The sequence below is a fragment of the Peromyscus eremicus genome, chromosome 13, assembly GCF_949786415.1.
Source record: "Peromyscus eremicus chromosome 13, PerEre_H2_v1, whole genome shotgun sequence".
Lineage (NCBI taxonomy): Eukaryota > Metazoa > Chordata > Mammalia > Rodentia > Cricetidae > Peromyscus > Peromyscus eremicus.
The window spans coordinates 26,775,843-26,790,573 of record NC_081429.1 but is presented as its reverse complement, the minus strand read 5'-3'; the positions used below and the strand labels follow the sequence as shown (position 1 = coordinate 26,790,573).

Here is a 14,731-nt window from a genome sequence, read left to right as displayed (position 1 = left end):
TTTAAGGAAAAGGATACTATGGGCCAGCAAGATGGCTCAGCGGGTAAAAGCATTTGCTGTAAAACCTGACAACCTGAGTTCAATCCCTGGAACCCACATGGTAGCAGGAGAGAACCTACTCCTACAAGCTGCCCTCTGGTCTCCACATCCATGCTGTTGCATACACATGTCTATACATCTACATACATAAAAACATGTACACACAAAATAAATGTTTTTTAAAAATATAGGTACAGTAAGCTTTAGAGCCTGGGAATTTGCTTTATCTCAGATTATTTGTGTCAAATTCCAACTTTATTTTTTATGTGTGTGAGTGTCTTGTCTAAATGTATGCCTATATACCACACGCATGTCTGGAGCACATGGAGGTCAGAACAGAGTGTCAGATTCCCTACTACGAGAGTTAGAGATGGTTGTGAGCCACCATGTGGGTACTGGGAATCAGAGGTCTTCTGAAACAGCAGCAAGTGCTTTTAGCTGCTGAGCCATCTCTCCAGACCTGCTATTCCAATTTTAAGGAATCTTCTTTCTGATCTCTGCTTCTGTGCCCTTCAATAATTTATTCCGAAGGTCACAAAGGCAAACACCATGAATCTAGTAAATATTTTCCTAGAACAATTCTCCTTTTTTCAATCTTCCCAGTCATCCTTTAATCAAAACGAGACCTGAGCAAATATGCACAAATTCCAATTTGTTCTATTCATACAAATGTTAAATCCCTTGACTATTCCTAACTTTTTTATTTATATTTATGATATGATATTAGCTATATTTGTATATATAGAGAGAAGAGCAATTGCAAAAAAATATATATATATCAGGAATTCTCTTTGGAGAACTGTTCTCATAATAAGCAAAATTGTTAGCATCTATCACCCTGTGATGTAATCATATAAAAGCCTCTTCTAGCCTCATCCCCATAAGGTACTTCTCTCTATTACATTATAGTGACAAATGGATAAATGTTTGCACAACACTGAGCCATTACAGAATTCTATGGGGAATACTAGAACACCACCAATGCCTCCTGATATCTACAACTAAGCCAGCCACATACATAACCGATGGCCTTCACTCACAGCATTTATTTCGGGAAAAACAATCTACAACTAAATACAACTATATCCTAAGATCATCACAAACATGGTCCCGGACTAAATAAGTCACCATGTGTTAGAAGAGAAGGAGGTCAAACATTCAGCTTGGGGATGGATGTGGCACTTTGTCTCAGGTGACAAAGAGTTGTGTTAGTCTATCCTGCCATGTGGTGACACCTCACGATCATGGATGGATTTAGAGAATTTGAAGATGAAGCTCATAGAGATGAATCCACATATGGATTGGGAGTATTTGGGAATGAAGCTCAAATTTGTATTAGCCTACAATGAAGTCCAGTCACTGATTTTTTACTTTCAGTGTTTGCCTCTGGTAAATACAAATGTTGAATGCTTCACTTCTCAACCTTTGTCCTATTTTCTCAAGACCCTCAGATTATCATCCACTCTTTCTGCATGATGGTCTTAGTTCATAGTGCAATAGAGCTATGTTTCTCTTGGTTACAAAGTATAAGCTTTTATGCTAAAACAAAACAGTTTTTGCATTCCTTTAGAGAACGTTCTCTGGGTCTTTACCACGGTTTTCATTTTCATAATTTGAGTGAAACCCACAAACACACATAACGGTTTTCATCATTCAGAAACATTTTTAAGCCACCTGGCAGTTTTTATACCTTTTCTGAGGCTCTTGTCTGTGAAAAGTTGCAAAATCTGCCACTTAGGCATAAGTATTATTTTGAGCTGATGAAGAAAAGCTTCCAAGTGCCCTTCTATATTGTATAAAAGCATGGCAATACTGTGGGGTAGTGCTCTTGTACACTGTAAAGATTCGTCACTCGAATTGGTTTCATTTTTAATAAAATGCTGATTGGCCAGTAGCCAGGCAGGAAGTATAGGTAGGGGCAACCAGACTAGAAGAATTCTGGGAAGAGGGAGGACGGAGTCAAGGAGTGGCCAGCCAGACACAGAGGAAGCAAGATGAGAATATCGTTTTAAGAAAAGGTACCAAGCCACACGGCTAAACATAGGTAAGAATTATGGGTTAATTTAAGTGTAAAAGCTAGTCAGTAATAAGCCTGAGCTAATGGCCTCTGCATGTATGTTATAGCTGAGTAGTTTGGGGCTCTTGTGGGACTCCTAACAGGGGGAATGAGGGCGGTCTCTGACTCCTTTGCCTTCTTGTGGGACTTTTTTCTCCTTCTGGGTTGCCTCTTCCAGCCCTGATATGATGGTTTGTGCCTGGTCTAATGGTAGCTTGTTATGTTGTGTTTGGTTGACGTCCCTGGGAGGCCTGCTCTTTTCTGAAGGGAGGCAGAGGGGGGTGGATCTGGGGAAGAGGGGATGTGATGGGGGGGGGGACAACTTGGGGGAGGAGAGGGATGGTGAACTGCAATTGGGGTATAATACCTGAGAGAAGAAGAAAAAATAAAGGAGGGGGGGAAAAGAATTGTGCCCTCCCCCACCCCCAGTCCCAATCTTGCTATCTGACTCGGGTTTGCCTCAAACTTGGAATCTTCCTGCATCTGTGACCCAAGGGCTGGGATTATAGGCATGGATGGTTTCTTTAAAGCATGATTTCTTTAAATAAGGAAGAGTGCATGAGTGTGGACAGAACTAAAATGTCAATAGAACTGGCCTCTTCTCCATTTATCACTATGCTCCAAGGCAAGAATTCCGATATTAATGGAGCCTCCGTCCACTTCCACGCTTTTTTGTTTTTCTTTTTTCTTTTTCTTTTTTTTTTTTTTTTTTTTTGTCTATCACCAAAAACTCAAAGCAAAAAATACAGTTAATGAAAAGTTACTCAGCAGCTCCAATTATTTATGGACTAACAAATCAGTCGTTGGATCTTAAGCACAATGATTACACGAAGCATCAAGTGCTTCCCAGGGTGCCAGTGGCCCCTTGTTTATTCCTAAGAATTCCTGCAATAGAAGCCTCAACATTTCAACCCTTTCCATCCCCCCACAAAAAACAATCTTTACTACCTTCCCCACTTAGAAGCAAGGAACAAGCGATTTTCTTTTCACGTCCCACCAAGATTTGAATTGACCGTCTAATTTTCTGTAATCCAGAATGTGACTGTACTTGGAAACAGGTACTTTATAGAAGTAATCAAATTAAAATGAGTCTGTGAGCATAGGACCTAATCAATACGGCTGGTGCTCTTAGAAAGAGGGAAAATTTGGACTCAAATGCAAACAGAAAGATGATGTCAGAGAAGAAGACAGCCACCAATTAAAGAGAAGTCTGAAACAGACTTCATCACAGCTCTCAAGTGGAACCAACTTGACAACTTCTTGAGTTTGAACTTGCATCCTCCAGGACTGTGGAATGACAGAACTAGATGTTAAGACGACCAGTTCATGGTACTTCTTTGTACATATCCAAAGGGAAAAAAAAAATTCTTAAAGTACTCTCTTAAAGAGATGTTCTCTACTCTTCAGGCTTGTTGGCATTGTTCACAGTACTAATTAACACCATAGTCAAATGCAACTTGGTTGGGAAGAGCTTATTGAAGTTACATGCCCCCATGCCAGTCCTCCTAAGAAGAAGTCAGGGCAGGAACAGTAGTGGGAACCTGGAGGCAGGAACTGAAACAGAAGAAACAGTTTTACTGACTTTATGAGACTTGGAATCAGTCTAGGAGACAAACCTGGCTGTGTCTGGAGACCATTCCCAGAAAGAATTAACTGAGATGGAAAGACCCACTAGGAGTTTGGCCAGCATCATCCATGGGCTGAGGACTTAGACTAAATAAAAAGCAGAAAGCAGATGGGACACCCGCATTAATGTCTCTCTGCTTCCTGATGGCAGACACAATGCCAGCCACCACTCTCCTGCTCCTGTGTATTCTGAAACCCCAAACTGTGAGCCCTAACAAACCTTTCTTTCCTTAGTTCCTTCTGTCACAGTGATGACAGAAGTACCTGAGACAGCTCCTTTGTCCTTCTGCCAGACTTCACACTAGTTCACGACATTGACAACCTTATGTGGATCAAACCTAACAAGTAAGTAGCAGCACGTGCTCTACCTGTATAGATCAGGCACTTGAAGGTCTATTTCAGAGTGGGAAATAAATTCATTAAAGATGTCTATCCAAGTATGTTGGTGAATGCCTATAATCCCAGGCCCTGGCTCTAAGCACTCAGGAGGTTGAGACAGGAAGATTGCATGTTTAAGACCAGCCGGAGCCACATAGCAAATCTGAAGTATATCTGAGCTACCTGAGAAGTCTGAGGCCAGCTTGGGCTATAGAGCAGGTCTCAAAGAAAGCCAGTGAAATCCCCAAGGATCCAATAGTGTGGAACATGTTGAGACGTCCCTCCAAGGTGAAAGATAAGTGGCTGCATCTGACCCTTCCAAACTCCAAAAGGGAAGCCCAAGTGGTAATGACCCCATGGGTTCTGGAGGCACTGTATTCCTCATTTGCATAGCCTACCCAGATGCTGGTCTTGAACGAGGCAGGACGGCTCTGAAGTATGTCCAGGCTGCTGTGCAAGCCTCTTTGTCAAAGTGACTGGTCCATGAGGAGGCTACACATTTGGTGAAATATTATATTATTGTGGGTGTAACTGTGAGGGTGAGATGAACATTTGAGCCAAAAACAAAAACAAAAACAAAACAAAACAAAAAACCTGAGTAAAAGAGATCAGTCTCTCCAGTTCCAGTGAGCTTCAGCCAGCCCTTTGAGGGAGTTCACAAACAGAAAGGCAGGGTGAGGCGGGATTTATTCTTTCTGCCTTATTACTTTCAAGTTAGGATATCAGCTCTTTTCTAAAAACGTATTTTATTTTTATTTTCTGTGTATGAAGCTTTTGCCTCCATGTGTCTGTGTGCCATGTGACTGCACTGCCCATGAGGGCCAGAAGAGGGCACCAGATACCCTGGAATTGCAGTTCGTTTGCGTCTTCGTGTGGGTATTTATTTATACCTGAACTCTAGGTCCTCCTTGAGAGAAAAAAGTGCTCAACGGCTGGGCCATCTCTTCAGCCCCCTTTCTCTCTTTTTTCTAAAAGCTCTTGTGTATTCTATAGTTAGTCATTTTTATGCAACAGATATTGAATAAACTCTTCTCAATGGGTTGGGGGAGGGGGCAACGTAAAATGCAATATTTTTTTTTCTATTTCCTCACCCATAATAACTACTTCATATAAATATCATTGATGCTAGTAATACAGATGTTACTGAAATTGAATTACAAACACAAAGGGGGAAAAAAACATAGATCTTCCAGCATTTGTGGAGCTGTGAGATACGATTTCCTTCTCTACTCCCCCCAGTTCCTGCTTTGGTCTCCAGTTCATCCATACCAAATTCAGGATGGCTGCTGTAAAACAGAGCTTTTTGTCCTCACTTGTCTCCTAGAGAAGACAGCTCCGCTCTCATTGAGACAAATAGTACATTCTACCTAGACATCGGTCTCTGAAGATCTGGGCTCTGGAAAGTGGAAGGGCCACATTTGTCTTTTCTGAAAAGGTTAAACAACATGCTACAGAGGGGTGATTTATTGGAGACTTTGATTCTGAATGAACCCAAGTCGGGGAGTCAAGGCCAGGGCTCCTGGGAAGAGGCCAGGATAGGGAAGCAACTCCATCAGGGCTCATTCTGAGTCAGAAAAGAGACGTGGAACGAGGGGAGCCACAGGAACAACAGATGCGTGCCCTGTGCTCAAGCAAAACTGCATCACATCACTTCCAGGGTCTTTTACCAGGTCATGAATACACTCCGGCATGTTCTCCAACTGCAGCAGCGGGAAGGGGCACATTAAAATCAGCAGGGAAAAGTTATGAGGAAGGGTTCCTTGATTTATCTAGTGAGTGTGTACAAATGGCAACTTCTCCAATTGAGGGTGCTCTTGAAATCTGTTTTTAATGAGAGCAAACTTTCTGTTCTTCTACCAGAAAAAAAAAAAAAGACCTTAAGAGTAAATATAAGCCAGCCACGGTGGTGTTGGGTGGAGAGAGGGAAGCAAGCCTTTAATCCCAGCACTTCCAGAGGCAGAAGAAGGTGTGCTGTGGGAAGGTCTTTCTGTGTGCTGTGAACATGTGTTGCTCTCATTGGTTGATAAATAAAGTTGGTTTGGCCTATAGCCAGACAGAGTATAGCAAGATGGGAAAGCCAAATGGAATACAGGGAGAAAGAAGGGCAGAGTTGAGGCAGACGCCAGCCAGCCAGCCTGCCCAAGGAGCAACACGCCAGCAGACCGGTAACGCCACGGCTATGTAGCAATACATAGATTAATAGAAATGTATTAATTTAAGATGTTAGAGCTAGCTAGTAATAAGCCTGAGCCATCAGCCAATCATTTATAAGTAATATTAAGCCTCTGAGTTAATTATTTGGGAAGCGGCCGCCAGGTATTTGGGAGTTGCTGGCAGGACAGAAACTACCATTTACACAGGTAGATGTCTCTGTGAGTTGGAGACTAACCAGGTCTGAGAGCCTGACTCAAAAAAGGAAAAAGTCAATATTCAAAAAGACATAAGTCCATGTATTATTAGTAGATATTAATGATATTCTTTCCTAACAGCAAAGATATTTTGTTTTGTTTTTGTGTTTCCCTTTGGTTCTTTGTTGATTTTGTTTGGTTTGGGTTTCATTTTGCTTTTTATGTTGCCCAAATTTGTCTTGGACTTCTTAGCTCAAGTGATCCTCCTGCCTCAGCCTCCAATGCAGCTAGGACTACAGGTGCATTCCACAGGGCCTGGCTCAAGAGCAAGCCTGGATTAGGGATCCCAGAAGGCAGAGGTTATTACATAAAACTCTAACTGCCAGGCACAGGTTACCTCCTTATGAATTATTGCTCAGGGAAGCCCCAGAGGCACCTAAAACATACAGGCTATCACCAAGGCTCTTGGTTTCACACACTAACTAGACAGTAAGACTCTGTTGCTAAAGCCCAGACATACTTTGCTTATAGAATACAGGGAAATTAATCTTGAACTGACCCTGCTGGCTAGCTTTCACAGTGCTGGAAGGTGCCATGCAGGTTCCTGGAGGAGAAAAGACATCAGTAGTTTTATCCAGCACTAGACCCTGCGTGCTATAATACACCAACCCACCAGGTGAGAGATGCCCACTGGTATGATAGTAGCATGACTATATGTTACATACCATCTGTTCGCTTTATTGGACTTGAGGCATGCTCTATGGGCATACATGATACTATAAGTATAGTCAAAACTCATGGCCAGGCCCTAGGGGAGAACCTATAGATGTTGTTTTCTAAGTCATCATGTTATCAAACTGCCTTCTAAATATTTGTTTATGTCCACAAATTTATGCTTCTCCCAGCCCTGATCTGAGAAGCTCCTTACTGAAGTGGGTAGTGGTTAATGCAGAGACTCTTTGCTGTTTAAAGTGCTGAGAAAAAAAGTGACAATGACCGTTCAGCCATCGATGAGACATCTGTATCAACAGAGGAGACCTGTCTGATGCTGGCCTCTAGACATGACGTGACTGCTGCTCATGTAAACTCACAGTACCATGATTGTCCCACATGATAAGCCCAGTCAAAAATTCCAGCATGGAATGGAAGAGAAGTTCGTAAGACCTGACCCCTAATTGAGGATGTATTGGCAGTTGATGGTTGCTGGAGAAGAGGCAGTCATTTTTCTTTGGGGGGTTGCCCACTGTTATACTCCCCCATTTCCCCATGGCTGCCCCCACACCCATGAGTACATGGACATGGACAGGACTATTACACTCAATAGGTTAATTAACTCATTTTTTTTTTTTAAGATTTTAAAAGTGTTTCCTTTTATGTATATGAGTGTCTTTGCCTGCATGTCTTTAAGTGCATTACATGCATGCAGTGCCCACTGAGGCCAGAAGAGGGCACTGGATCCCCGGGAACTGGAGTTACAGATGGGGTTACAGATCCACCCCTAGTTAATTAATGTTAAGAAGACGTGAAGTTTGGAGGTACAATGTGATAGCTGGAGTGGGAATTTCTAGGAGGATTTGGGAACAAGTGAAAGGTAGATATGATCAAGATACATATTATACATGTGTGACATTTTCAAGGAGTTAAAAGAGAGCACATATCCTGTCCTAGGTATAAATGTTACTAAGAATCATCCTAGACGCTTTGGGGGAAAAAAAGGAGAGACAAGAAAAAAAACTGATAGACTTGAACAGTGGATGGAAAGGAGAAAAGCTGTCCTCAAATCATGGAATGTACTTGGTGATCATTAGTCAGGGGTGTCTGAATTTCATCCTGAACTGGTCCATGAGGAGGAAGAAGCAGATGGTACTCAGTACACACAGGAAGCAGGTAGTGGTGAGGCTGGTGATGCTAGGAGTACAAATGACATCCCAAGAGATGCAGATAAGACAGGTCTCACCACAGGCAGCCACAAAAGGTTGGGCACATGTGCTTTCCGATAATGATGAAAACCAATTAAGTGAAGTTTCTGGAGGTCAGGCAGAGAATGGTAAAAGGAGTGATGGAGAAGTTGACAATGAAGGGGAGGGAGAAGGGGAAAAAATGGAAGCCTCAGGACATTCCTGCTGGTTAAAAAAAAATCCTTTTACTGTGGAATATTTAGATGAACTAGAAGAAGAATGAAGCCCACTGGATTTAGAAAAATAACACCAACAAGTTGATGGGAAATTCAACATGAGTTGAAACAAACAGCATTAATCTTTTCCCCACCAAGAATCAACAAGATGTTTATTTCTTATGACAATTCTGGAGGTATTGCTCTCCTCCAAAGCAGGAATCATCTCCCTAGGTCTTCCTTCTTGACTCTGGCTACATCTCATAGTAGGCCCAGGGTAGTTCATGACAAATTAAAAATGGTCATAACAGAAAATGATTGATTTATGCAATCGTCACTTAATGAGGATTATAATTGCTTTCTAGCTTTTGGGTTTCAGTGGGCATTTGTTGTTAACCAGGAACAACATGCCTGGCCTCAGTGGCTTTCCTTAGTTGCTACTTGACTCCAATGCCAGAACCATGTGGCCAAAGCTGCCAAGTTCTGCTGCTTGCTGGGGCTGGAACATGGCCCCTTGTTCAATTACATCTTCACCAGTTTTCTAGTTTTGATGATTTCCTTCACTGCCTGAGCTTGGTTGTTCTGGAATTTGCTCTACAGACCAGGCTGGCCTCAAACTCAGATCTAACTGCCTCTGCCTTCCAAGTGCTGGGATTGAAGGTGTGTACCATCACACCTGGTTCTAAGCTTTTCTTTAATTCCTTTTCAGAAGTTGGAAACTTAGCTGGGTTGGATCTTGCCCTGAGGTTACCACCTCCTTTATTCTATTTCTTAATCTATTTATCTCTTTGAACACAGGATTCAGCCCCATTCTACTTCCTGGTGCCCCCTTTTCTCCTCAAATTGTACATTGTGTGTTTTTCCTTTTCATTATAGATCTTCATAAGAGTGAACACTAATAACCACATGGCAGAGTCTATACTAGACTGTTTTGAGATTTCCTCTGCCAATGGAATTAATCCAAAACCCTTTACTTTAGCCTCAGGCACACTCTTTGGACAAGGGCAAAAAGCAGCCACATTCTTCACCAAAATATCACAGAATGATTTCTAGGCCATATACTAAAATTCTTCTCCTCTGAAACCTCTTGAGCCAGGCCCCCACAGTTCAAACCTTCCATGCCCCTACTAGTATGGCCCATTAAGCAGTGCTTAAAGCATTCCACTGCTTTCCTAACACTAAGTACCTAAGTCCAAATTCTTTCAAAAAAAAAAACATAATAAGGCCTATCACAGCAATATCCAGTACCTGGTACCAACTTCTATCTTAGTTAGGGTTTCCATTGCTGTGAAGAGACACCATGACCATGGCAACTCTTATAAAGGAAAACATTTAATTAGGGTGGCTTACAGTTTCAGAGGACTAGTCCATTATCATCATGGTGGGACATGGCAGACATGGTGCTGGAAAAGGAGCTGAGAATTCTACACCTTGATCCAAAGGCAACAGGAAGTGAACTGAGACAGTGGGCGTGGCTTAAGCATATATGAGACCTCAAAGCCCACCCCCACAGTGACACACTTCCTCCAGGAAGGCCACACCCACTCCAACAAAGCCACACCTCTTAACAGTGCCACTCCTCATGAGCTTCTGGGGGCCATTGTCTTTCAAACCAGTGCATCAACGCGGCTTACAGAATCATTTATTTTGGCTTATGGTCCGAGAAGGACAAGAGTCCATCACAGTAGAGTGATACAGCAGCAGGTGTCCTGGCAGCAGGAACATGAGCTGAGAGCTCACACCCTCAGCCCAAAGCAGAAGGCAAACTGGAGGTAAGGTAGAGGCTTTAAGCTCTCAAAGCCCACACTTCCTCCAACAAGGTGACAGTGACTCCTGAGCTCCCTCAAGCAACACCACCAACCAGGCTCCACGTATTCAAGTACTGAAGCCTCTGGGGAATGTTTCTCAGTTTGTAAAGGGAAGTGAAACACCATTGTTGCCCTTGATTGTCTAAGGATAAGGTATTTTATGCCTCTAGCTTCTTTCTAGAATGTCCCTTAGTCTTTGATTTTCTGCTATCTCACTATTACGTGCCTACATACAAATCTTCTGGTGTTTATTCCGCTTTCTATTCTTTGTGTTCTGTGTGAATCTACACTTTTCTGTCTTTAGTTTTAGAACATTCTTGGTTGTTACAACACATGGACTTTGGGGGACATTTGAAAGAAGAATGAAGGGAGAAACCCCCCCCCCCATGCACAGGGAGAAAACCTTGTGAAATGCATAACTGATAAAAGCGTTGTATCTAAAACACATAGAGAACTCCTAAAAGACAGCATTGAGAAATACAATAATTGAGAAAACAGCATTGAGAAAACAATGTTGTGTTTCAGATGGGCGGGAGGACTGAGCAGATGTAAACTATTCCTCCACATTAAATGTCATTAAGGAAACTCAAATTAAACCAACCTTTAAGATGACACGGCTAAGAGATGGCAAAATTCCAAATACTGAGACCACCAAGTGCTGGAGAAGACTTATGGCAACTGCTCTCACTGCTTCTGGAAGTGGAAAATAGATACACTCTTGCTACATCCAGACAATGGAATGTTAGTCAGCAGCAAGAAACAAAATGGCAAGCCAGGAAAAAGTATGGAGGAGCCTTCAATGCACTAAGTAAGAGACGCCAATCTGAAAAGGACTCATAGTGTAGATTCCAATCACACTGCCAGAATGGAATTCTGGGAAGGCAAAACTAAGTTAAAGTAAGAGCAAAAAGATCCTTGGCTGCCACAGGTTGGGGTGAAGAAAGGGTTAAACACATAGAAAGTGGGGCTTTTTTAGGACAGTGGAAGCATCGCGTGGAACTGTATCAGAAGACATGCATCATGCATTTGCCAAAATTCATAGAACAACACAGTGAAAGACAAAATCATAGAGACTTAATTTAATAATAATATATCTGTATCAGGCCAACAAGAATGCTCAGCAGGTAACGGTGCTTGCCCCACAAGACTGCTGACCTGAACTAGATCTCTAGGTGAAGAGAAAGAACTGAAAAGGACCGACCCCCAAAAGATGTCCTCTGTCCTCCACACCAGTGCCGTAGCCCACCTACACACTTGCAGGATTATAATAAATAACTTCAAGACAGAAGAATACTACATCAAGACAGGCTCACCGACTGTAATAATGTACCCCAGCAATGCGACATGCTATGGGGAAGCCTACAAGACAAGAGGAAGCCTATGGCAGCTGCATTGTTTCAGTGAGATTTTTCTAGAAAACTTAAACTACTCTTTAAAAAAAAAAGTTGATTAATTTTTTAAATCTCTGTATAAAGGCTGTTTCTCTAGTGTTGAATCTCAGAGAACAGCCATTTATCAAGCTGAATGGTATCTACGTGCAATTTTCCAGCAGTGGGTTTCACTAAACAGCCCTAAGCTGTTTTCTTCAGAGTCGAGTAAATAAGTCAAGTTTGGGCTGTAGCTCGTGATTCATCCTGGCCTATTTCCTTCAGAATAGAAAAGTCTCCCTACCAGTTCCTTCTCTACATTGCTTCTTATGTCTGCCCGTCCCCAGCGTGCTCTGAACCAGGTGTTTTTAAGCTTTTTCTGTCTGGCATCCGTCCCTCAATTATCCTCATTGTCTCGCCAGCTCATTGCCACACTGCCTTCCTCCAGAAAAACCCAGCTTCCATTCTCCTGGGCCCTGGATGTCCCTGCTTGTTCCCAGGATGTCCCTAAATTTCATGCTCCTTCTCTTCCTTGCTATCTTGCCACCCTAGCTTCCAGACATTACTTCTGTTTTTACATTCTTCCTCTGTTTCGCGGCATCTCAAATGAGTCAACACACGGAGCCAAGCTGAGCTGTGTTAATATGACTAAAAAACAAAGAATATAAGCCCAAGAAGTACAGCAGGGTTAAGTGATTCCTGTTTTAATAGTTTTTCATTATTTGTTACATTTTAGTGTGTGTGTGTGTGTGTGTGTGTGTGTGTGTGTGTGTGTGTGTGTGTTGGTACATGTGTTTGGGGGATCTCTGGGACCTCTCTAGAGAAGGCTGAATATTTATAAATATATCAACACATCACAAGTAGTTTCTGTATCATTAAGAAAAATTTCAAGACCACTTATTGGATGTATAAAATATAGTGGGATATAGTGGGGTTTTTTTTTATTTTTAGCTGCCATCCTTTTTCCCCTCTTACATTTATTTCACTATTTTAAAGGACACGAGGAGAAATACTTTTACATCCAAGTCTTACTGAGAACATCTAATAGTTACCTTGGGAAGGTGCAGTTTCCTTAGAAGTTGAATTTACTGGTGTTGAACATTTTTAAGGCTCTTAATCTAAATGATTAATTTGATTTCCAAACTTTTGTTCAAACATAAGCTCCTAGTTGAAATGCAGGAACCTGCTCCTGTTCCACCTCTGCGACAGGTAATGCAAGGCAGTTGTCCATGGCTGTGCTAATCTCTTTGTATGAACATTGTGAATCTGAATTGATTTCATTGATGACGAGCGAGAATGAGTAATGTTCATTTGTGTTGGCCGTGTAGGCTGCCTGCTCTACGTAGCTCCTATTCATTCCCTACATTATTATTTCACCTGTCCTGATGATTTCCTTTAGGTGTATATATATATATATATATATATATATGTGTGTGTGTGTGTGTGTGTGTGTGTGTAGGTATATATATATATATATATATATATATATATATCCGTGTGTATATGTATATATATATATGTATGTGTATTAATTTTTTAATTTTAATTAATATAATATAAATTAAAAATGTTAATCTTTATAGTATCTTAACAAGCATTTTTCTCAATATAGCATTTATCTTTCCATTGGGGTTATGATATCTGGACACAAATGAGGAAAGAGCCGTGATTTGGCATTTATTGGGTAAAGTCAGAAATCCATTTGATGACTCTCTATTAAAAAATACACACGAAGTCAGGTGTAACAGCATATACCTTCGATCCCAGGAAGAGAAAGGGGGGAAGGGGAGAAGAGGGGAGAGAACAAAAGTAAGATATACACACAAGAAAGCACATACATTTGAAAAAAATTTTAAGGGCTCATGGGCCATTTAAATTCTATCTCTGGCCAGGCAGTGGTGATGCACACCTTCAATCCTAGAACTCAGGAGGCAGAGGCAGGAGGATCTCAGTGAGTTTGAGGCCAGCCTGGTCTACAGAGTGAGTTCCAGGACAGCCAATGCTACACAGAGAAATACTATCCTGAAAACTAAAAAAAAAAAATCCAACTATACCATACATTAATTATTATTTCCTCTGGGCTCTAACTACCTCACAACCTCCTTAGGGTGATTATACATTTATTGCAATTACTTACTAACTTTTTTCTTCTGAGACAGGATCTCATTGTCTTGACTGGCCTGGAACTCTCTATATAGATGAGGCTGACATCAAACTCACAGATCTCTGCCCGCCTCTATCTCCCAAGTGCTGGGACTAAAGGTGTGTCCTACCATGACCTCTTACCAATGCTGATGTATGAAAGGCATGTACAATGTGTTCTATGTCATAGTGCATTTAGGGAAAGCATTGTGTAGTGGTAAGAAAAAAATTGGTTTGGGGTCAGGATCCCCAAGAGCTTGTCCTAAGTCTGTCAGTAGCTAAATGAGGTGGTAAAAAACTATATGTTCATATCAGCATTGTTTGTAATAGCCAGAACCTGGAAACAACCTAGATGCCCTTCAACTGAAGAATGGATAAATAAAATGTGGTACATATACACAATGGAATACTACTCAGCAGAGAAAAACAATGACATCATGAGGTTTGCAGACAAAAGGATGGATCTAGAAAAAAATCATCCTGACTGAGGTAACCCAGACTCAGAAAGACAAACATGGTATGTACTCACTCATAGGAGGATACTAGATGTGGAATAAGGATGACTGGACTGCTACTCACATCAGGAAGGCTACCTGGAAAACAGGACCCCAAGAAAGACATGGGGATTGCCCAATGACGGAGAAATGGATGAGATCTACATGAACAACCTGGACATGAGTGGGGGTAATGAAGGGTGAGGGTCGAGGGAAAGAGAGCTCAGGGGTGCGGGAGATCCCAGCTGGATCAAGAACAGAGAGGGAGAACAAGGAATAGGAGACCATGGTAAATGAAGGCCACATGAGAATAGGAAGAAGCAAAGTGCTAGAGAGGCCCACAGAAATCCACAAAAATAG

General features: G+C 41.8%; 1 long non-coding RNA gene across 2 annotated transcripts in view; it reads right to left on the bottom strand.

The window, feature by feature from the left end:
• LOC131923415 (uncharacterized) overlaps positions 1–14,731 on the bottom strand; it is a 36,539-nt gene that overhangs the window by 6,036 nt on the left and 15,772 nt on the right. Inside the window, exon 5 of one of the 2 annotated variants that reach the window (XR_009382604.1) lies at positions 6,962–7,051. The exons of the other annotated variant lie outside the window; for it this stretch is intronic. This is a non-coding gene — a long non-coding RNA (uncharacterized LOC131923415). Of the gene's footprint in view, positions 1–6,961; positions 7,052–14,731 lie in introns of those variants that run through there. 2 annotated transcript variants of the gene reach the window in all.